The 22,101-nt window shown below is 38.7% G+C and overlaps 1 protein-coding gene across 3 annotated transcripts in view; it reads right to left on the reverse strand.

The window, feature by feature from the left end:
* The window catches only part of MIER3 (MIER family member 3), a 195,526-nt gene that overhangs the window by 165,632 nt on the left and 7,793 nt on the right, over positions 1–22,101 (reverse strand). For 2 of the 3 annotated variants that reach the window (XM_042939328.1, XM_042939320.1), the window contains exons 2-4: positions 19,377–19,553; positions 15,190–15,348; positions 10,102–10,249 (exon numbers count right to left, since the gene is read on the reverse strand). The gene's annotated coding sequence lies outside the window, so the exon portion shown is untranslated. The remainder of the gene's footprint in view (positions 1–10,101; positions 10,250–15,189; positions 15,349–19,376; positions 19,554–22,101) is intronic. The other variant, XM_042939349.1, reaches the window with a different exon arrangement.

Below are 22,101 nucleotides of genomic sequence, written 5' to 3' on the forward strand. Positions count from 1 at the left end.
CTCTCAATAGGAAGAGCAGCAACTACACGGAAGGGAGGAATTTGGCTGCTCCCTTTGTAGACAATCCACCACAAGGAGTATATGAGATAATGCTAAGCACAGTGCCTGGCAGACAGTAGGCTGTTCATAATGCACTGGATAAAAACATATTTCTGGTATTATATTGCTTGAGTTCAAATCCTGCCCTTACCACATACTAATGACTTGATGGTAGATAAGTTTTAAAATTTTTCTATGCCTCAGTTTTCATCTATCAAATCATTGTAATAATTATATGTATCTCACAAAGTTATTGTAAAGATTAAATGAAATACTACATGTAAAATGCTTAGAAGAATTGATTTAAAAAAGAAACTATTTTGGTACATAAGGCTCTAAGTTTTATGGCTCTAAATTAATTTTCTCCAGATTATCGACTAGTTGTCTAAGCATTCATAAAATCATGCTTCCCTCTGCCTTTATTTTGTAGTGTCTCTTTTATTACACAGTAAATTATTGCGTGTAATAAAGTTCTATTTCTAAGGTTTCTGTGCAATTCCATGAATCTATTTTGTGCCCTTTTATAAATGCTTGTTGCATCACAATGTGATATCCTATTTTGAAAGCTACTGTCTCTTTCTTTGCTCTTCTCATTCAGGCTATTCTTTGATAGCTTAACCTGCTTAGTAAACTTTATATTTAATGAGCTTTCTATCACTTTTACCTAGTCCAACGAAAACTCCTATTGGCGTTTTCATTGGGAAGGTATTACTTTACAAATTGACTTGGAAAGAACATACTTATGGTATTTGTTTTGTTTTCCTTTGTTTTCTTTAAGTTGTCATCTTCAAATATCTAGTAATGTCAGTGTTCCTTAAGTCTATTTTATACCATCTTCATTGCAATTATCTATTATTTTTACCAAAATATTTTCAAGGCGGTTAATACTGCTTAAGTGTATGGTTTTTATCATTTATTTATTACTTTTCATATTAGACTTCACTTGTAGAAGTTTTAGTTCATCATACTTCTTAATTTATACATATACATGTGTATATATAATTTCTTCTACCTGCATAGAATTCCACATCCCCCACATTTTACATACCCATCCCTAACATGCCTCTGGCTCACTATTTCCAGAAACACTGCAATGAGTATTACTGTAGAATTCTTCAGATCCATTCAAGAATTTCTCTGGTATATGTATACCTTGAGATAATGGAGTCTGAGGCACACACTAACTCATCTTCACTGAATTCTGCCAGATTGCTTTTCAGAATACCTGTATCAGTTTACACTATTTCCCCATATTCTTGCCAAACTGATGTGTACCATCTTTTCTAATTTTTGCCAATCTGACAGATGTAAAATTGTGTATCATTTTGCTTTTTTATTTATCTGCTTACTGGTGATGTTGAGTAGCTCTTCATTATTTGTTTCCTCTCTGCTCTTTCCTTACTTCAAATCTCTTATTCATATCTTTTACCTAGTTTTCTATTCAGTTTCTAATTTTATTTCTAGTTATTTGCAGGAGCTCTTTGTATATTCTAGTTTAAGCATCCTGTAAATGTTAGTCATTGCTAATATCTTGTCCTAGCCAGTCAGCTGTCATCTAAGTTTGTACTTTATTGAACAGAAATCCTTAAATTTTATGCAGTCGGAATTATCATTTTTCATCTCATGTTTGTATTTTTGGGCCTTGCTTAATAAGCTGTCCCCCTGGTTCATAAAGATAGTCTCTGTATTTTCTATTACATTAGTAGGTTGTAAAATCCATTTTGAATCCCCTTTGCATATGGTAACAATGCAGTATCCAACTTGATTTTTCCCTGTATAGTAGCCAGTTTTCTCATGCTGCATAGGAAATAATCCTTTCTATATTGTTTTGTGGTACTGCCTTTATCAAATATCAAATTTGCACATATTTCTAAGCTCTCTATTCTGTTCCACTGGTCTGTCTGTCTTCCTACATGACTTCTATACTATTGTTACTATTATGACTTTGCATAAAAATGACTGATTACATTTATGCTATACTTGGCCAATTTTTTAATAGATTTTCAGTGAAGCTATAATACCATTACATTTTCTTTTCCCTTTTTGCAGTTGGTACAATTTGTCTCATTGGAAGAATCACATAATGAATGGTGTGACTCTCTTAATAGTGATAGCAATAACTTTTATTTAATCACATTTGTTTCCCCCAAGAATGGAAATATTTTTAATTACACCAGAGGGTCTTCAAGTCCATATCAAGCAGCTAGGATGTTTATTCAAATCCTTTTCACACAAACTTTTCAGTTTTGGGGATTTCTTTCATACTCCTTGAGGCCCCATATTCTTCAGGAATATGGGTGAGCTTTATCAGCTCCCCTAGTAATTGCATGGAGTTGGTTGGCTATCTTACCTACCAGACCCATTTTTCTGGAGGTGGGGGAGGACTCATTTCTATACTCCCACTGACTTGATTTATTTTGTTGTTTTTTTTTAAATTTTTTAATGTTTATTTAATATTTTTGAGAGAGACAGAGACAGAGTGTGAACAGGGGAGGGGCAGTGAGAGAGAGGGAGACACAGGATCCAAAGCAAGCTCCAGGCTGTGAACTGTCAGCACAGAGCCCAACATGGGGCTGAATCCATGAACCATGATATCATGACCTGAGCCGAAGTTTTATGTTTAACCAACTGACCCACCCAGGAACCCCTGACTTATTTTGGATAAAATTTTTAGTATGCCTATTACCTACTAACTGAATTCCCTAGGTTTTGGGTTGCCAGACTGCCATGCCATGTTCCTGCAGATACTTGTTCTGCAAACATTAATCTCTTCCCTAGGATGTGTTACTTCTGTACCACTTTGTCTTATTCCAGGTAGCTTCCTGCTAAATCTCCCTCACTTTTCCTGCCTTGTGCAAAGAAGAAGTAGAAAATGAAATTTACACCCAGAATGTCCTTAGCAGGAGAATGGAACATGGCAAATAAAAAGTTTTTTTGTTCTGCTGAACATTTGGATAGGTTGGGATATGCAAAGTGTGTCTGGACTTTAGCTTGGAAGCAGACACCAGTGAGAGCTGCTGTGCACTGCATAAAGAACAAGAATTTGCATTGGGGGCTAGAGTCCAGGAAGGAGAAGGTGCTAATGAGATAAGATACTCAGGAGAGAGGAAGAGAAACAAGCTAGCTAGTGTATGGCTGAACCTCTATATGGATGGGAACTGAGTAGACTGATACCTGAGAAAAGGACTTTTAAGAAGTGCCCGGTTTTCAGGGCGCCTGGGTGGCTCAGTTGGTTAAGCATCCAACTCTTAATTTCAACTCAGGTCATGATCTCATGGTTCATGAAATCAAGCCCCGCAATGGGCTCTGCACTGACAGTGGAGAATCTGCTTGGGATTCTCTCCTTTCTCTGTCTCTGTCCTTCCCCTGCTCGTGTGCTGTCTCTCAAAATAAATAAATAAACTTTAAAAAAATAAAAAATAGGGCACCTGTGTGGTTGCGTCAGTTAAGCATCTGACTTCAGCTCAGGTCATGATCTTGCTGTTCCCAAGTTCAAGCCCTGCATCAGGCTCTGTGCTGATAGCTCAGAGCCTGGGGCCTGTTTCAGAATCTGTGTGTCTCTCTCTACCTCTCCCCCACTCATGCTCTGTTTTTCTCTCTCAAAAATAAATAAACATTAAAAATTTTTTATAAAAAAAATAGAATAATATATTAAAAAAAAAGAAGAAAAAGTGACCAGTTTTTGGGACACCTGGCTGGCTCAGTTGGTGGAGCATGTGACTCTTGATCTCAGGGTTGTAAGTTCAAGCCCCAACTTGGGATACAGCTTACTTAAAAATAATTAAAAAAATAAAATTGAGCTTTGTTGAAGCATTAGTGTAGCCATTAAAAAAAAAAGAAGTTCTCAATCTTAAAATGGAATGAGTTCACACTGTTGAGCTATAAGTATTCATACCCCAGTTGTCTCCCAAATTTTCACTAAATTCTGATAAAAACAAAAGTGTTTCATGCTATCAGATACACACATCTGTGTGTGTTGAGGGGATAGGGGGTGGTGGTGTTATGAGCATGTATCAGTTGAGAAAGGGAATGGAAATGACCAACTGATTCACATGGTGCCGAATGGGACAACCTGGGTAAGAAATAGTGAGACAATCCATGAACTGACCATGTTCAGTAGAAGCAGGAACTCAGAGCCAGAAGTCATAATAATAACAAGGAGAAGGAGGTGTAAGGAAAAGAGAAAAGGAAAAAGAATGAAGATGGAGAAATAATTACCACTTGTAAAATGTGCCAGAATTTGTTCTAAATGCTATGCTTTAGATATATAATAGATATATAATGGTGACCATAAGAACATAATACCCAACACCTGCCTGTCTCTCCCAGCGATGCACAGAAACCTTAGGGAAGGTTCCCATAGTAAGTAGTGAGGATTCAAGCCAATCCTGTTTGATCTCATAACATACGAGACCTCAGCTAACATCTGGAGAGAGTTTAAGCATTAGCCCTTACTCCCCAAAATACTTCAAAGGCAGCATAAGTCCTGACACAGTGGTATATCACAACTTCCTTCTGGCTTCTAGCCCTGTAAGGGCCCCTTAACTCATTATTAGAACAAGCTTTTGTTGCAATTTCGTATCGTAAGAACACAAATATTTTAAAAAGAAAGATATTTCTGAAAAATAGAAAAAACTTGCCAGCCAACAGTTCCTTTTATGGATCTTGATCTTGCATCTCTCTCTCTCTTGTCTCTGACTTTGACACATGACAGCAACTTTCTGCTTTTTCTTAATCTCACTCTAGGGTACCTTAGCTGGGTTCTTAACTTCCTCTACTAACTCTATTCCTTGTCTAGTCAAGTTTGAGCTCAGCAGGCCCCAAAGTAGTCCTATATGTCTCTGGGAATTTCCACAATGGACAAGGAACACTTTCATAATCACTCTTGCAGGTCTCAGCTGGGTCTCTCCATAGTAGTTAAGGCAGCTCTTGGCTGCCCTCTTCTGGGATCAGGTCCCTAAGTCACTCACTACTACTGACCAGCAGCAACCCTGTAAGTCCCAGCTTCCCTTTGAGCTGGGATAGGTGAGGTAATCACAGCTGTAAGTCTTTGACTCTCTTCTGTTTCCACAGAATCTCAGCAATGTTGTTTTATACATGTACTTGTTTTTTTAATTTCTTAAATGTGGTAGCTCTTTTATCAACAAGGAAGATTTTGTGGAAGAAAAAACAAAGAAATGCTGAGGCCTCTCAGATAGTAAAGCATTAATGAATTCAATAAAAGTAGATAACAATGGAGTACCTGGGTGGCTCAGTCCCTTAAGTGTCTGACTCTTGATTTCAGCTCAGGTCATGATCTCACCATCCTGAGTTGGAGCCTTGCACCTGGGCTCCACACTGAGTGGGGAGCCTGCTTGAGATTCTGTCTCACCCTCTTGTCTGCCCTCTCCCCAACTGGCACTTTTTCTCTCTCAAAATAAATAAATAAACATTTTTTTAAAGAAGAAAAAATAGATAACCTTATCTTGCACTATCTGTTAAATTATCTTTTCCATCTAGGTTGGACATAATAGCCATTAACAAATATCTCAAAGTTAAAAAAAAAAAAATCATCCCTTGGGGCACCTTAGTGGCTCAGTTGGTTAAGCATCTGACTTCAGCTCAGGTCATGATCTCACAGTTCATGAGTTTGAGCCCTGTGTTGGGCTCTGCGCTAACAGCACAGAGCCTGCTTGGGATTCTCTGTCTCCCTTTCTCTCTAACCCTCCCCTGCGTGTGTGTGCTCTCTCTCTCAAAATAAATAAACTTAAAAAAATTCTAAAAACAGTTAATCTCGGGGTGCCTGGGTGGCGTAGTCGGTTAAGCGTCCGACTTCAGCCAGGTCACGATCTCGCAGTCCGTGAGTTCGAGCCCCGCGTCAGGCTCTGGGCTGATGGCTCGGAGCCTGGAGCCTGTTTCCGATTCTGTGCCTCTCTCTCTCTTTGCCCCTCCCTGTTCATGCTCTGTCTCTCTCTGTCCCAAAAATAAATAAAAAACGTTGAAAAAAAAATTTTTTTAAATAAAATAAAAAAATAAAATAAAATAAAAACAGTTAATCTCTTACACTATTCTGAGACAGCTAATTTTTAAAGATTAAATTGAAATATACAGAGTAAGGGAATATGCTTTATGTTCCTAAAGTTCCCATTTTCCAGTTTGCCCCATGAATTATCTAAGAACACACATTCCCTCAACACACACATGCATAGACACAAGTAGCCATATCTTTTCTTTGAAATATTACTAGAATTAAATTGCTTAGGACCTTCAGACTTTCAATTGTTTCTATATTCTGGCTATGAACACAGTTTGTTCCTAAATTAAGAGCTCTCTTCTCAATTGTATGGAAATGATTATGAGGAAGCAAAAGGGCAAAATAAAAAGAAAAAAAGGAGGAAGCGAAAAAACTAAAGATTAGCATACACTGCTAATGGAAGTGTGAAAATATATAATTACTTTGCCAAACTGTGGCAATTTCTACTAAACTATATGCCACTCTATAACCCACCATTTCCACTCTTAAGTATTTATCCAAAAGAAATAAAAACAAATGTCCACATAAAAACCTGTATAAGAGTGTTCACAGTAGCTTAATTTATAATAGCTCCAAAGTAGAAACAACTCAAATATCCATTAACACTTGAATGAATAAATAAATTTGGATATATTCATCTAATAGAATACCAGCAACAGTATACATGAATCTCAGAAACATGATGTAGGGCAGACATAAAAGAATACACACTCTTTGACTCCATTTTTAAGAAGTCCTAGGATAGCAGAAATCAGAATAATGGCAACGCCTGGTGGGGGGCTGGTGGTTACTGATTGGGAATGGGTACAAGAGAACTTACAGTGGTGAAAGCAATATTCCATATCATGCCTAGGTAGTGGTTAATGGGTGTATACATAGGTAAAAAGTCATTGAGCTACCCACTTAAGATTTGTGCATTGCTAAATGTCAATTATATATCAGTTTAAATGAAAGAGAATGGACAAAGAAAAGGAAATCAGAAATCAAACAGTAACAGGGCTAGGGAAGAGAGCTTCCAGTTAGAGAATGTCTAACTGCAACCCATAATGTCATTAAATATCCCATCTAATTTAATAGTAAAATAATTTTGGGGATACCTGGGTGGTTCAGTTGGTTAAGCACCTGACTTGGGCTCAGGTCATGATCTCATGGCTGTTGAGTTGAAGCCCCACATCGGGCTCTCTGCTGTCAGCACAGATCCCACTTTAGATCCTTTGTCCCCCTCTTTCTCTGCCCCTCCCCTGCTTGCACTCTCCCTGGGTCTCAAAATAAATAAACTAAAAAAAAAATAGAATAACTTAAAAAAATTTATTTTAGGGGCACCTGGGTGGCTCAATTGGTTGAACATCTAAGTCTTGATTTCAGCTTGGGGATGATCTCACAGTTATGGGATCAAGCCCCTTGTTGGGCTTTGTGCTGATCTCAGCATGGAGCCTGTTGTGGGTTCTCACTCTCTCTCTCTCTCTCTCTCTCTCTCTCTCTCTCTCTCTCTCTCACCTCTCCCCTGCTTGCATGCATGCACACATGCACACTCTCTTTCACAAAATAAACTTTAAAAAATTTTTTTATTTTAATTGCAAATTAGGTCCCAATATTACAATAATTTTCCAGGCTCTGTCTTTGCTCAGGACCTGGTAAACATACTGAGAGGGTTGAATTTTGGCCCTGGGACCAAGGTGGACTTCAGGGATGCACAACTTAAGAAAGTAATGCAGGGTTCCCTGTTCAGAAATGTCCTGTATGTAGTTAATGTTCTCCTGTTACTCTCTTAAAACTGTTAAAAATTCTATGTTTGAACTTCTGTTTTGCAAGTGAGCTTCAATGGAACAATGAAGCCAGTGCAGAAACAGAAGAGATACACACAATGTGTGTGTCTGCTGTTCCTGTCTGTCCATTTGCGCTTATCATTTGTGATGCCCATGGGCACAGAATTTCTCCCATCTACAATGTCTGGGAGTTCCCTGTGACTCAAACCAAGTACTAGATAGTATAGTACATCTATGACTGAGTAAAGTGGGAGGTTCTGACAGTCACCAGGGCCATGTTAATCTTCTTCCACCAGAACTTGTTTCCAAAACAGTAAAAAAAGCACTGGTGTTCTAAGAAGCACAAACCATCTAGATACCTTGCCATATCCTTTCTTACCTTTGCTAATCTCTTATATGAGCTATGTGAACATAATGCCATAAAAGTAAAGGGAAATAAAGGGCAACTCATTTTTTCCCCCTTTAAGTCATTCCTTACTCATCAGAAAGCTGAAAGTAAGATGTAGTGGTACAACGGATGCATGTCAAGAAGTGAAATAGTCATGCAGCCACCATCTCTTTCTAGTTTCAAGACATTTCTATCGTCCCAGAAGAGACCCTATGCCTGGGGAAGTAGTCATTTGGATCTCTTATTTACATTTATGCTCTAATTTCTCTTTGGAAAAGAATAAATGAATCTGGGTTTAAATTATAGCATTATTAAATAAATAAATAAATAAATAAATAAATAAATAAATAAATAAAATTATAGCATTATAAAAAGGAAGTGAAATAAAAACAGATGAGTTAGTTTTATACAGTGTTTCACGGTTCTGGTAAGAACAAAGTATATATACACAAATACAAACTATGAAATATAAATTGTGCAATTTTGGTAACTACGCATGCAAGTTAAATGCTCTAACATTTGCATTTAAAACTGACATTGCATACTATATAAATAATGGTAAAATTCATGCTTACTTTAATTTTTCTTACTTAGAACAACAAAATACCATAACAAGGCAGGGGAGAAACTGTAGGAGATAATGAAAACTTTATATTTTGGTGCCTTTTAGGGGTGCCTGGGTGGCTCAGTCAGTTAAGCGTCCGACTTCAGCTCAGGTCATGGCTTGTGAGTTCAAGCCCCATGTCGGGCTCTGTGCTGACAGCTCAGGGGCTGGAGCCTGTTTTGGATTCTGTGTCTCCCTCTCTTTCTGCCCCTCCCCTGATCATGCTTGCTCTCTCTCTCTCTCTCTCTCAAAATAAATAAATAAATAAATAAATAAATAAATAAATAAATAAATAAATAAAAATAAACATTATATTTTAGAGCCTTTAAGGGAGCTTTTTCCCTGGCATTTGAACAAGGGAACTGACTTTTCATTTTATACCAGGTCTAAAAAATCATGTAGCCTTTGTCGCCTAGAACTGAAGCTTTCAAAAATAGATGTACTGTGGGAAGAACAGAGAAATGAGAAAAATAAGGAGATGGGGTGGGCACCTAAGAGTCCCTCTTAACCTCCTAGACTGAGGGTCCCTACTGCCAAAAAAGCTCATTCTAAGTAGGAGAGTCAGAGAGCATAGTCAGATTTGAGGTAGGAAGGGTCAGCAGAGCAGTCTGATTTTGACGGTTGTCCTGTGTGCTGTTTCTTTCAGTACCATCTGACCCAGGCTTACCAAGATATCTCCAAGTGGGACACTTACAGAAATTAAAACAGCAGTTCAGAAAAGTCGCACAACACGAGGACTGTTGTAAATGGTGGGAGGCCTGATCTAAGGTTTGAGGTCTGATACCACTGACACCACAGGTGGAGCATGGGGTTGGGTGGATCTTTTTCCGTCCTAGAGTGGGGTGTTACTTGCTAGGTCTTCCAGGGTGTTGGTGAGAAGGGTAACTTCAGTATGCAGTCTACAACAGGGCCTGAAGTCAGCTCATTTCACTGAGAGCCTCAGGGTCATCAAAAGCTGAGGGGAACCAGCTATCCAGACTTGGAGATGAAATCTAACAGGCACAGAAGTTTTTAAAACATGGTCCCAAATGCTTTGGTGCTTCTCCCATTGAGAGGCAGAGTATATGTCCCCTCCCCCGAATCTGGGCTCTGTGTTTGACCAATAGAATATAGCAGAAGTGATGCCATGACAGGTTCTAGCTCCAGGCCTTAAAACACTGGCAGACTCCACTTCCTGTCCCTTTTGGTTGCTGGCCCTTGAAACCCATCCATTATGCCCCGAGAAACTTGAAGCAGATTGTGAAAATACCTACACACAAAGGAATCATGTCCCTCTCCCCCGTTTTCATACCTGGCTGAGTTCTCAGTATCAGTCACCACCAACTAACCAGCAATGAAGGTGAGCTAAATGGGAAGTGGATCTTGCTGCTTCACTTGACACTGATGGATCAGAGATGAGTTCCCTTGCTGAACCCCATTCAATATTACAGACCTGGGAGCTAAATAGATTATTGTTGTTGAAAACCGAGTTTTGGCATTTTCTTTTAAGACGCGATATATAACTGATATACTTCTTAGGTTCTACTGGGAGAAAGGTGGACCTGATTTAGAACTTGAGGTTCTAGCATTTTTACCTGTGGGAGGTCCAGAGAAGATAGAGGTTAAACACATAGACCCTGGAGTTAGGCTGTCTTGGTTAATATTCCCAGTGCCACCACCTAACAGTTGTGTAACTGTAAGCAAGCCACTTATACTTGCTGTATCAGTTTCCTCTTCCATAACAGAACAATAATGAAATGATATCCTGTGACATTGTTGTCAAGGTTAAATGAGTACTTGAGTATTTGACACAGAGAAGCTCCATCATTATTTCCAGAGCAAGTGCATCTTCACCCTTTTAAATTATTCCTCACCTGTGATTTTTACTCTCTCTAGAGCTTGAGAAAAAACTATCTCACGTTTTACACATTTAGTAATGACCTCTCTTTTGGGATTCCACCACCAGTCTGCCTCTTTACATTCTATAAGAGAATGTTTTACTTTATTCATAATCAGAATAAATGAAAAAAAAAATCAGCAGTGCAAAGAGATGAAGCTCATGCTGAAAGCCCACAAATTGGATTTGAAGCTGTCATGTAGGTATTTAATCTCATGCATCCGTCTTACAACATATAATAACTTTGTATTACTTTGTTAGTTATAAACATTATAGATGAGGTCTAGGTTATAGGAACACAGGTATTATGTTTTTCTCAGCACTTGTCTGTACTTTTAACATCTCTTGAAGTTAAAAAAGAAAAAACCCAGATGTTTATTATTCAAAGTATGGAAAATACAAAATGGTAAGACAATCACCCACAATTTAACAGCCTGGAAGTAATTTCTCTGAAAATGTCACTACTATGTCTTAGCAAAGGGAAAATTAACCAATCTTCTAGAGATTTCATAAAGGTTAAGGAGGTGGCATCTGAAAGCAGAGGAAGTATTGCTCTTGAGAACACGTGTTATCAGGCCCTTCAAAATAAGCTGGGGGGCATAAAGAGGTACTTGACACAGAGGCAGACAGATGGGTAACATCTTAAGACAATCAGAATATTACAACACAATGGTAGTAATTTACGTAAATAAAATTTTTAATTCCATATGAACATGTTTCATAACTTTGTTATTCTAATTAGCAGGACCATTCACATTATATACTGAGAGTGGATTCTCATAAAACAATTTTACTTTTCCTTTGGGTCTACAGGCAGGAGAATTCTTTTTGTAAATTTATTTCTTCACCCAACTTTTAAGTAATAAAGTTATCTCTACTGTATCAGTTGTAGATACAGTAGAATTTCTGTCAGTTTGTTTATTTCTACTGACACAGGTAGACTTCTTAGGTGATTAAAATTTTGCTCCTGGCTCTTTCTACATAGATCCAATGGCATGGAGATTTCACCTGAAGGAAGGGGGTCTCAGACCATGGTTTGAGGCTGCTGAAAGTTATGTTCCTGAGGCAGGAACCCCACAAATGCAGAGGCTCCCTTCCAGCCCCGCCCAGTGTTTGCTCACAGAGACTGTCCTAATACAGGAAGGACACAGTTTGTGGTTTTTTGCTTTAAAATATGACACCATTTTCCCTTTCCTCAAACTGCATCCCCTAGAGACTAGACTCAGCTGGATTGGGGTTCCTCTGCTCATTGGTAAAAACTCTTTGATTTAGCACTCTATCTTGGGTCTCTTATTTTTTCTCCTTAAAGATGTAGGCTCATACAGAAAGTTGTTTTGGCAAGTGAGAGAGGCAAGGACTTTATATAACTTTCAATTACCTCAGTAAGGTAGAAACTGAGTTTTTCAGGGGAGTGATGGATTGGTTAGAAGACCTGAAGAGGGGCGCCTGGGTGGCGCAGTCGGTTAAGCGTCCGACTTCAGCCAGGTCACGATCTCGCGGTCCGTGAGTTCGAGCCCCGCGTCAGGCTCTGGGCTGATGGCTCGGAGCCTGTTTCCGATTCTGTGTCTCCCTCTCTCTCTGCCCCTCCCCCGTTCATGCTCTGTCTCTCTCTGTCCCAAAAATAAATAAAAAACGTTGAAAAAAAAATTTTAAAAAAAGAAGACCTGAAGAAAGAGATAAGGGACCACTGCTTAGGGAATTAGGAGAAACTGGTCGCAGGAAAATACACAGATCCATGAGAACTGAAAATGGACACTTGTGAACTTTCAAAAGGGATTTAGTAACGTTCTACAAGAGAGTCCTCAAGTGTAGAGAGATAATCTTCTGAAAACAAAATTCATATAAAGGAATGGTAGAGAACGTTCATTTATAACAATGAGTATATAAGTGAAAAGGGAGTGGTAAAGCATCCAAAATCCAATTAAGATTTCCTTTTAGTTGTGTCCACCCAGGTATGATAGGAAAAGATACGATTCAATAGGCAGAGGGGAAAGATTAGGACCTGAGGTCCCTGGGTGGGGAAAAACACTTATTTTGGAACAATGCTGGGAGCTTCTGACCACAGCAAAGCCCCTTAGGCATAAGGTTCCTCTTAAGATTGTAACAGATACCACCTACTACCCCTCAGGCTCCTCTCAGGAATTTGACAAAAGACCTGACTAAAAATAAGTAGTACTCCACTCTAGCCATTTGTCCCAATTTAAGTTTAGAAATTATCAGTTTCAGTAATTGCTGAATTTCTGGTTTTCTCAATAGCTGTTCAAATTGTTAATAAAAGTTTTTTTGTGTGGTATGTATAAATAAATAAATAAATAAATAAATAAATAAATAAATAGTAGACCATAAGACATATGGCCCATCCATAGACCACCCCTCATGTAATAGAAAGGAACCAATCAAAAAGGAATGACTAGGCATTTAGAGTTACCTGGCCAATAAGGGTAGGACCTGAGAACGTAGGACCTGAGAAGAAACAAGGGAGAAGGAGAGAAGGAGGTGGGGGTGAAATCAAAACCTTATAAAACAAAATCCTTGCCTATTGTCACTGGCATTCACTTCCGAATGCCCCCTCTCTGTAAAGAGAACTTTCATACTATTCTTACTTTCTGATTTTATCTTATACTCGAATAAACTTTTGCCTGCTGCTCATTTTGTGTCCACCTCTTCATTCTTTGAAGCAGTGAGACAACAAACCTTGGGTATTGAGGTAAAAAAATCCTGCAACACCGGGAGGTAAAAAAAAAAAAAAAAAAAAGATTTCCCTTTATTAAGTAATCAGATCTAGTGATTTCCTTAAGTCCTTAGCATTTCTAAAAGAAAAATACTGTAAAGAGATTTGTTTTGTCCACGAATTCGCCCCCCCCCCCCCCCCCCCCCCAGGAAAGACAGGAGGGAGTGGTGGGTAGGAACTGAGGCCTGAGGGAGAAGTGGGGTTGGTGACCTTCACAGACCTGCCCAGTTCATCAACACTGAATATGGCAGGCCTATCCCCTGAGGGTGCCCCGAAATCTGGGAGGGTGCTTTTGATTGTTACAAAGATAGCATTTAGTAAATCCAAATTTTGACAATCTAACTTCTAAAAGATTGACATTAACCATTTCCTATGCCACTCTAATGTACAGCCAATTTTGTAGAAATACAACTACTGAGTAAACTGGAAGAAAATCATACTTTCATGAGAAACTTTTTATCAGGAAACATTCTGAACTGTAGGCACTCCAAGGAGCTGTAGAAAATGGAAGACTTTTACGGGCAGAAGGGAGCAGGAACCAGGAAGTTAAACAATAAAGGGGGTTGGTTATTGCAAGGTTACTTACTCTTACAGGATGGCAGGGATCTATCTGGCAGATTACCTAACTAGTGCTGATCAGGTGACTCCCCATTCGTTTAAGATTTCATTTCTGGGAGGGTCAAATTTAATCAAGTTAAGTTTGCTTGGTGAGGTGGGACTTAGGATAAATGATACCATTTTGGGCCTGTGTTCTTATTGTTGTTTTTTCCTATTTTTTGTTTTGTTTTGTTTTGTTTGTTTTTGATTTTTTTGTTGTTGTTGTTGTTTTTTAACAGTACAAACATATGACTATCCCATTATGCATTTCACTGAAACTGGAACTAAGCATTTACACACTGAATTGTGTTTTACTAGAAATTACTGTTTAGGGGGCAACACAAAATATTTGTGATTAACAAAAGGAGAAGGACATAGATAAGTGGAGTTGAGACCCAGTGGCCTAGTATAAGCTTTTCAGTTGGGGATCAATAGACTCCTTTCAGAATATGATGGACACCAGAAAACTTCCCATCCATGCATAACCACCCTGTGCTTTCGTATATGCAAATAGAGTCACTCTTCGGGGGATATTTTGAAGGTGAAGTAATGGAGGAGGATGTGCAAATAGTGTAATAAATAAGCTAGACTTGATAGGGTGCAAACAGAAAACAACTCTATTCCTGCTCAGTCTTGGGCATTTAAACCCTCTCTCTAGGATGGTTCTTGTCTTTCTCAGGACAAAATCTTAGGCATATTCCATAGTATTTTCACCATCACTTTCAGATCATCTATATTCCAAACTGTCACCAATTCAAGTTCTCCCTTCCCTCAAACTTTAATCTTATAGGTTTTAAACCTTTGGTGGGGAAAGGGGTGTGGTCAGTGTCTTCCCTACTACTTTCCTGCCCTGAATTTCATTGCCTTCTCTTGTTTCATTGTTTCATTCATTGTTTAATCTGGTACTGATGTCCTCTAGATTGCATGCATTCCAAATGTTGATTCTCTCCCACACAGCTCTTTTCCAGGGATTTAGTAAACCCTTACCACTTTGAGAATTTCTTTTTCTTTTTTTAAGTTTATTTATTTTGAGAGAGTGTGTGCACATGCTGTCAGTGCAGAGCTGGATGTGGGGCTCCATCTTGCAACTGTGAGATCATGACCTGAGCTGAAATAAAATCAGACGCTCAACTGGCCGAGCCACCAAGATGCCCAACACTTTGAGAATTTCTGACCTTAAGAACTGTATTTGTGGGCTCCCCCTGGTTCCTCTAGGTGACCAGCCTTCCTTAGCTCCTGGTTTTCACAAAGAGTTTCTCCTTGACCAAACTCCAGCCAGGATCCTCTGAGCCTCTGAGGTGGAGAAAGTAGGCTTCAATCTTGATCTATAAAAACTTAAACAAACACTGACAATTGCTAACATTCCAAAGCTACATCCCTAGGATGACAATAGCACTTAAAGTGCCTACCAGAGAAAACTCAATGTTGCCAAAAGAACTTACTGTGTGTTCTAGCCAACACTTAAAGATGGAACCCCTGTCTCCCACTCTCTGTGGAAAGGCAGAACTCTTCACTTTGATAAGGGCAAATTAACAAGCTCAAATGTGTTACACACAGGAAACCCACCCCCTCCCCAAACTTTTTGGGAGTTTTCATTTCCCTGATTGTATGGAGCCCCTGCTCTCCCCTCTCCCTTTTCCTTTATCCTCCCTTTATTTAACGTTTATTTATTTTTGAGACAGAGAGAGACAGAGCATGAACAGGGGAGGGTCAGAGAGAGGGAGACACAGAATCTGAAACAGGCTCCAGGCTCTGAGCTGTCAGCACAGAGCCCTACGCGGGGCTCGAACTCACAGACCGCGAGATCATGACCAGAGCCGAAGTCGGCCACTTAACCGACTGAGCCACCCAAGTACCCCTCCTTTATCCTCCCTTTAAAATGCCAGTCACTTCTGTACAAATTGAAATTGAGTTCAGTTCACACAGGACTCTTTCCCCTGTTGCGATACTATATAACTGATTAAAATTTGTCCTTACCATTTTTATCGCGTCTAGCTTTGTCTGTCTTTGATAGCTAGCTTTGTCTAGCTTTGTCTGTCTTTGTCTGGAAACCCCTAGTTTCCAGGGGTTTCCAATAATCTACCTCTCCGCTGACATAACCACAACCTTCAAGTGTTCCTCTTGGGTAAGTCCAGCCTGTTTATCTGAGTCCATATATGGCTCATGCATCTATACCACCAAACTTTGGATGCGGGCCTTTCCCAACACAGCCTGCTTGCTTAGCTCTTTTGTCAGAAAAGCAGGCCATCACAGTCTTGAGACTTTCAGACCAGAGTCAGGTGTCCTGTCTTCCAAACTGCCCTCTTCATTACCTTAGGAATAGACTAAGCACCCTCCTCCTTTTGCCCATTGCCTAGGGTGTTTGGGGAGCTTGGAGAACCTCAGTACAATAATACAGTGGGTGTTTGATATTCATTTTCTTTCCTTCCTAGAATCTAATTCTGACTCATACAAATATAGATGGACTCATTGGTATCTTACTCTTTGTTGCATCCTCAGCATTTACCTGGTGCCTAGGTCACAGTGAGCTTTATATCTATTTGTTTAATGGCAGAATGACCACGCCATTGGAAAGTACACTTTATGTAAGTTAAAGAAAAGAACCACAAAGAAAATGCTGAGTAAGGTTATTTTCCTGTTTTAGTTTTCTTGCTCATCCAGTTTTATTTTCTCATTGCAATTCTACTTTTCTCTCACTCTTTGAGTCACCAGCATCTTTCCCTCAAAGTGGGAAATTACCTTCCTTCACTACCTATTCATTCTGCACTTCTAAAAGTTTGGGTGAATTCATCCTTCACAGTAGGAAAGAATACTAACTGTAAGGAGACTTCCCAGAATCTTTCTCAGATTCCCTTTTCATTCTGTTGAAGTGAAAAGAGCTTCTGCCCTGGATGATAGAGGAAAATTGGATAGGATAAATTGTTTCCTTTTCAATTTATTTTCCACAAAAGGGATCCTGCTTTAAACGGAAACTTATTTATAGATAGAATAAGTGGATTTGATTTTTCTTTGGGCTAGCCATAGTGTCGATACAAAGGACAGAAAAACACCAGAAGTGTTACGCTTACCCCATTGGTTGTTTCAGGTAGCCAGCTTCTTTACCAGAAACTGAAAATCTGTCACAGATGACTTTGAATATCATGGATGAAAGAAAACATTGCATAGTATCAATCACCTTACAGGACAAAGACCCTGAATTTGTAGGTACTCCTTGGACAGAAAGGGACAGAAACCCAACACAAACTAATAAACAATAAAGGGATTTATTTGCTTACATTTGCTTATATATGAATATATATACGAATACATACACACACACACACATATACATGTTTTGTTTTGTTTTACAAAAACAGTCCTCTTTAAACTCCTTCCAAGTTTGAGGATTTACCAGATGGCAATCCCTTATACTCCTTGGTTATCCATTCCAATATTTAATAAATTTTTCCCCTTCAAAATCATCTCCTTATTTCTAGTGAAAATCATTCATGTTTTAATTTATAAACACATTTATTTTGTTGTAATCTTGATAGTGATGTCAAACAGCAGTAACAAACATTGCTTTAATAACATTACGGCTTGGAAAAAGAGAAAATTAGAAAGAAAAAGGAAAGAAAATCAAGGAGGAAAAGACACAAATAAAATACATGCAAAGTAACTCCAAGAGTAAAGAAAATAGTTCTAAGATAACAGTAGCGTTAGTTGTCATGAGTGAGTGCCGGAGATGACTGAAGTTAACAATGCTGCCTGGAGTTAATAGGGGTGCCTGGATGGCTCAGTTGATTAAGTGGTTTACTCTTAATCTCGGCTCAGGTCATGATCTCACGGTTTCATGAGTTCGAGCATTGCTTCAAGGTTTGTGCTGACAGCATGGAGCTTGCTTGGGATTCTCTCTCTTCTTCTCTCTGCCCCACACCCCACCCTGCTTACACTGTCTGTCTCTCTCAAAAATAAATAAATAAACTTAAAAAAAAAAAACCCACAATGGGATATAGAGCTTATTATGGAAACTTCGCCAAGTTGTATTTCTTTCCCATTGGATTTTGTGGTTTAAGATTTGTACCCACTACATATCCCAAACTGAACTCATGATTACGTCTTCCACTTAACCTATTTCTCTGCCTCTGTCTCCTAGCTCAAGGAATGCCACCAGCATCAACTCAAGGGTTTAAATGGGAAACTCCATTTAATCTTGGATTTTTTTTCTTGCTCTATCTTCACAAACATTTAAACATAACATTCTATGTATCCACTCTTGAATCTCTTCACATCTCTCCCTCCCCACTCACTCACACATTTCTCATGAAATCTAGAGTCCAGTGGGTGAGGCATATATCCAAACAATAACCATATAAATAACCGCTTAATTTGTAATTAAATAATTTATCATTTATAATTATGTTCAGTGCTAAGGAGGGATCAGGGTATCAAAGAAGGCTACCTAAGGAAGTGACATTTAGGCTAAGACTTTAAAGCTTGTAAGAACTGGTGGTTGAAAATGGGGGAGCATATGTGTTCCAGCCAGAAGGAACAGTCTGTGTGATAACCCTTCTCACAATTGTATGTGTTAGAAACAAAATGGAGGATAATTATGATGTGTAGGAGAAACTGAAAGATGGTTAGGCTGGTCTCAGCCACCATCACCTTTCATTTGGATTACTGCAATAGCCTCTTACCTTCTTTCTCTTCCTGGAGTCTCATTTCCTTAATGTTTTCAGAGGATCACAAGCAGCCTCCTTGTAAAGTATGAATCTTATCATAACTCTCTCTTACTTAAAATACATTAGTCTCCCCTTACCTAGAGGGAGTAAGTTCTAACAACTCCATGGATGCCTGAAACCACAGATAGTACCACACTTTATGTTTTTTTCCTATACATACATACCTATGATAAAGTTTAATTTTTTTAAGTTTAATTTATAAATTAGTGACCGTAGGAGATTAACAACAATAAATCATAATAAAATAGAGCAATTATAACAATATACTTAGTCCCTGAACAACAGGATTAGGGGTGCTGACCACGTAGTCAAAAATTCGCATATAACTTTTGACTCCCCCAATATTTAGCTAATAGCTTAGCGTTGACCAGAACCTTACCGAGAAAAGTCAACTAATGTATATTTTGTGTATTATTACATACTGTATTCTTACAATAAAGCAAGCTAGAGAAAAGAAAGTGTTAAGAGAATCATAAGGAAAAGAAAATACTGTACTGTACTTATATAAAAAAAAAAAAAAACCCTCACGTATAAGTGGAACTACACAGTTCAAACCAATGTTTTTCAAGGGTCAACTGTATATATAAAAAAAGTTATTTGAAAGTGATCTCTCTCAAAATATCTTATTGTACTGTACTTACCCTTCTTGTGGTGATGTGAGATGATAAAATGCCTCTGTGAGGAGATGAAATGAGGTGAAGGACACAGGCATTGTGACGTGGAGTTAGGCTACTACTGACCTTCTGATGATACATCAGAGGATCCTCTACTTCCGGATCCTGGTTTACTGTGAGTAACTGAAACCTTGGAAAGCAGAACTGCAGATAAAGGGGCACAAAATGTAAAAGACTCTCCAAACGCTTCAGAATAAACATGTGATCTTCGTAGCAGAGGGTCAAAGCCCTTTTATTATGGTCTCTGTGTTGTTTTCTAGCCCTCTCTCATGGTTCCCAGCACCCTGTATGGTGGCAGTCGCTTCTCTTTGCATCTTTGTAAATGCCGTGTTCTGGCTTATTTTCATCCTTTTCTCCTGGAAGTCTGTTTGACTCATCAGACTTAGTTTTTTCTTTTTCTTTTAAAGTACTCTCCACACCCAATGTGGGGCTCAAACTCATGATCCTAAGACCTTGATACCAAAGATCATATGCACTACTGACTAAGCCAACTAGGCACCCCCATCAGACTCAGTTTTTAAGGCTTCTTCTTGGAAAGACATGTCATAGCACTCTATGCATGCCTCTAACAGCACTTGGCACAGTCTTAAAGTTCATTCACTCAACAAATAACATTGAGTGGTTACTATTACTAGGTCCTGCTCTAGACACTGGAGGAACAGGCAGCGAACAAAATAGATATTATGTCAGCTTCATCTCTCAGGCTGTAAGAATCTGGAGGACAGATGGGGTGTGTGTGTGTGTGTGTGTGTGTGTGTGTGTGTGTATTTTATTTATCTATTTTTGGTGGGTGAGAGGGGCAGAGAGACAGGGAGAGAGGGAATCCCTAGTGGGCAGGGCACCCGACTTAGGGCATGAACTCACAAACTGTGAGATCATGACCTGACCCAAAATAGAGTTGGATGATTAACAGACTGAGCCTCCCAGGCACCCCGGACAGATTGTGTCCTAATCATTCCTATACCCTCAATAAATAGCATAGCAACAGCACCTAGTATAATAAATCTGAACTGACCTGCGCTAGGATTCAAGCCCAGGCCTAACTCTAAAGCTCAGGATGTTTCCAGTACTATGTGGAATCAAGATTAATCTGAGTCTATTAAAGTAAAAATAGTAGCAGTATTAAGAAAATGGCAGCATGGATCACAACTAACTGGGACCTGGTTCATCATAAATACTAGTAAATGATGTTATTTTGCCAAATCTTCCTTAAAACTACCATCGTTGGCTTAATGACTTACCCACTGGCATTTATCATAATTTTTCTACCACTTACTTCTTTTTCCTTTCCAAACACACTCTAAATTCAGAAATATTACTATATGGTTTATAGGAGGAAAAAGTAGATGCAATTTAAATGTCTTTCCAGAAGACACTGGTTAAATAAGATAAGGTGAATTCTTTCAATGGATTATTACATAATTCTTAAAAATAATAAGTATCAAGTATACTGACATGGAAAGATGTCCATATATTATTAAGTTGAAAAACAAATTACAGAATAGTATATATAAATCAATTTTATTAAATATATGTTTCTATGTATAGAAAAAATCTACAAGGATGGGGCGCCTGGGTAGTTTAGTCAGTTAAGCATCTGACTTCAGCTCAGGTCATACTCTCGCGGTTTGTGAGTTCAAACCCTGCGTGGAGCTCTGTGCTGACAGCGCCAAGCCTGGAGCCTGCTTTGAGTTCTGTGTGTCCCTTTCTCTCTGTCCCTCCCCCACTCACACTCTCTCTTAAAAATGAATAAACATTTAAAAAATTTTTAAAAAAAGAAAAAATCTAGAAGGATCACAACAAACTTCACAAAAGTTTCACTCTAGAGGTATAGTTGGACTTTACTTCTAATTTATATACTTTTTAAGTATTCAAATATTTTTAAGTGTATGTTATTTTCATAATTAAAAGGAAGAAAAAGGTTAAAGTAAAATCAAATATGCTCTCATGATATAAACCATTATTTTATTTATTAATATTATTAAAAAAATTTTTTTTAACGTTTAGTTTTTTGCGAGAGATGGGGGGAGAGAGAGACAGACAGAGTGTGAGCAGGGGAGGGGCAGAGAAAGAGAGGGAGACAGAATTCTAAGTAGGTTCCAAGCTCTGAGCTGTCAACACAGAGCCCGACTCGGGGCTCAAACTCACGGACCATGAGATCATGACCTGAATTGAAGTAGCATGCTTAACCTACTGAGCCACCTCTGCTGCCCTATTATTTTTAATATTTATTTATTTTTGAGAGACAGAACATGAGCCGGGGAGGGGCAGAAGAGGGGACAGAGGATCCAAAGTGGGCTCCGCGCTGACAGCAGTGAGCCTGATGTGGAGCTCGAATCCATGAACCATGAGATTACAACCTGCGCTGAAGTCAGATGCTCAATGCTCAACCGACTGAGCCACCTAGGAGCCCCACCACTTTAATTCCTATGAATTTTAATAAAAGCCAGTTAGTGTGAACACAGTTACTAGTCTCAGTAAAGTTGGAGTGATCTATGATCTCTACTCCTAAAACTTAAAGGCTTCCTAAAGTATCAAAACTAGAAATTTTCAGGTTTTACTTCCATCTCTGATATTGTTTGATTGGCTTTTGTGTCATTTAGTTTCTGTCTATATCTCTATATGCCAATTAGGTAATTAGACTTAGTGTTATGGGAGGCATTAATGCATTTAAGTAGAATGGTTTGGAAGG

Source organism: Panthera leo, chromosome A1 (genome assembly GCF_018350215.1).
Source record: "Panthera leo isolate Ple1 chromosome A1, P.leo_Ple1_pat1.1, whole genome shotgun sequence".
NCBI lineage: Eukaryota > Metazoa > Chordata > Mammalia > Carnivora > Felidae > Panthera > Panthera leo.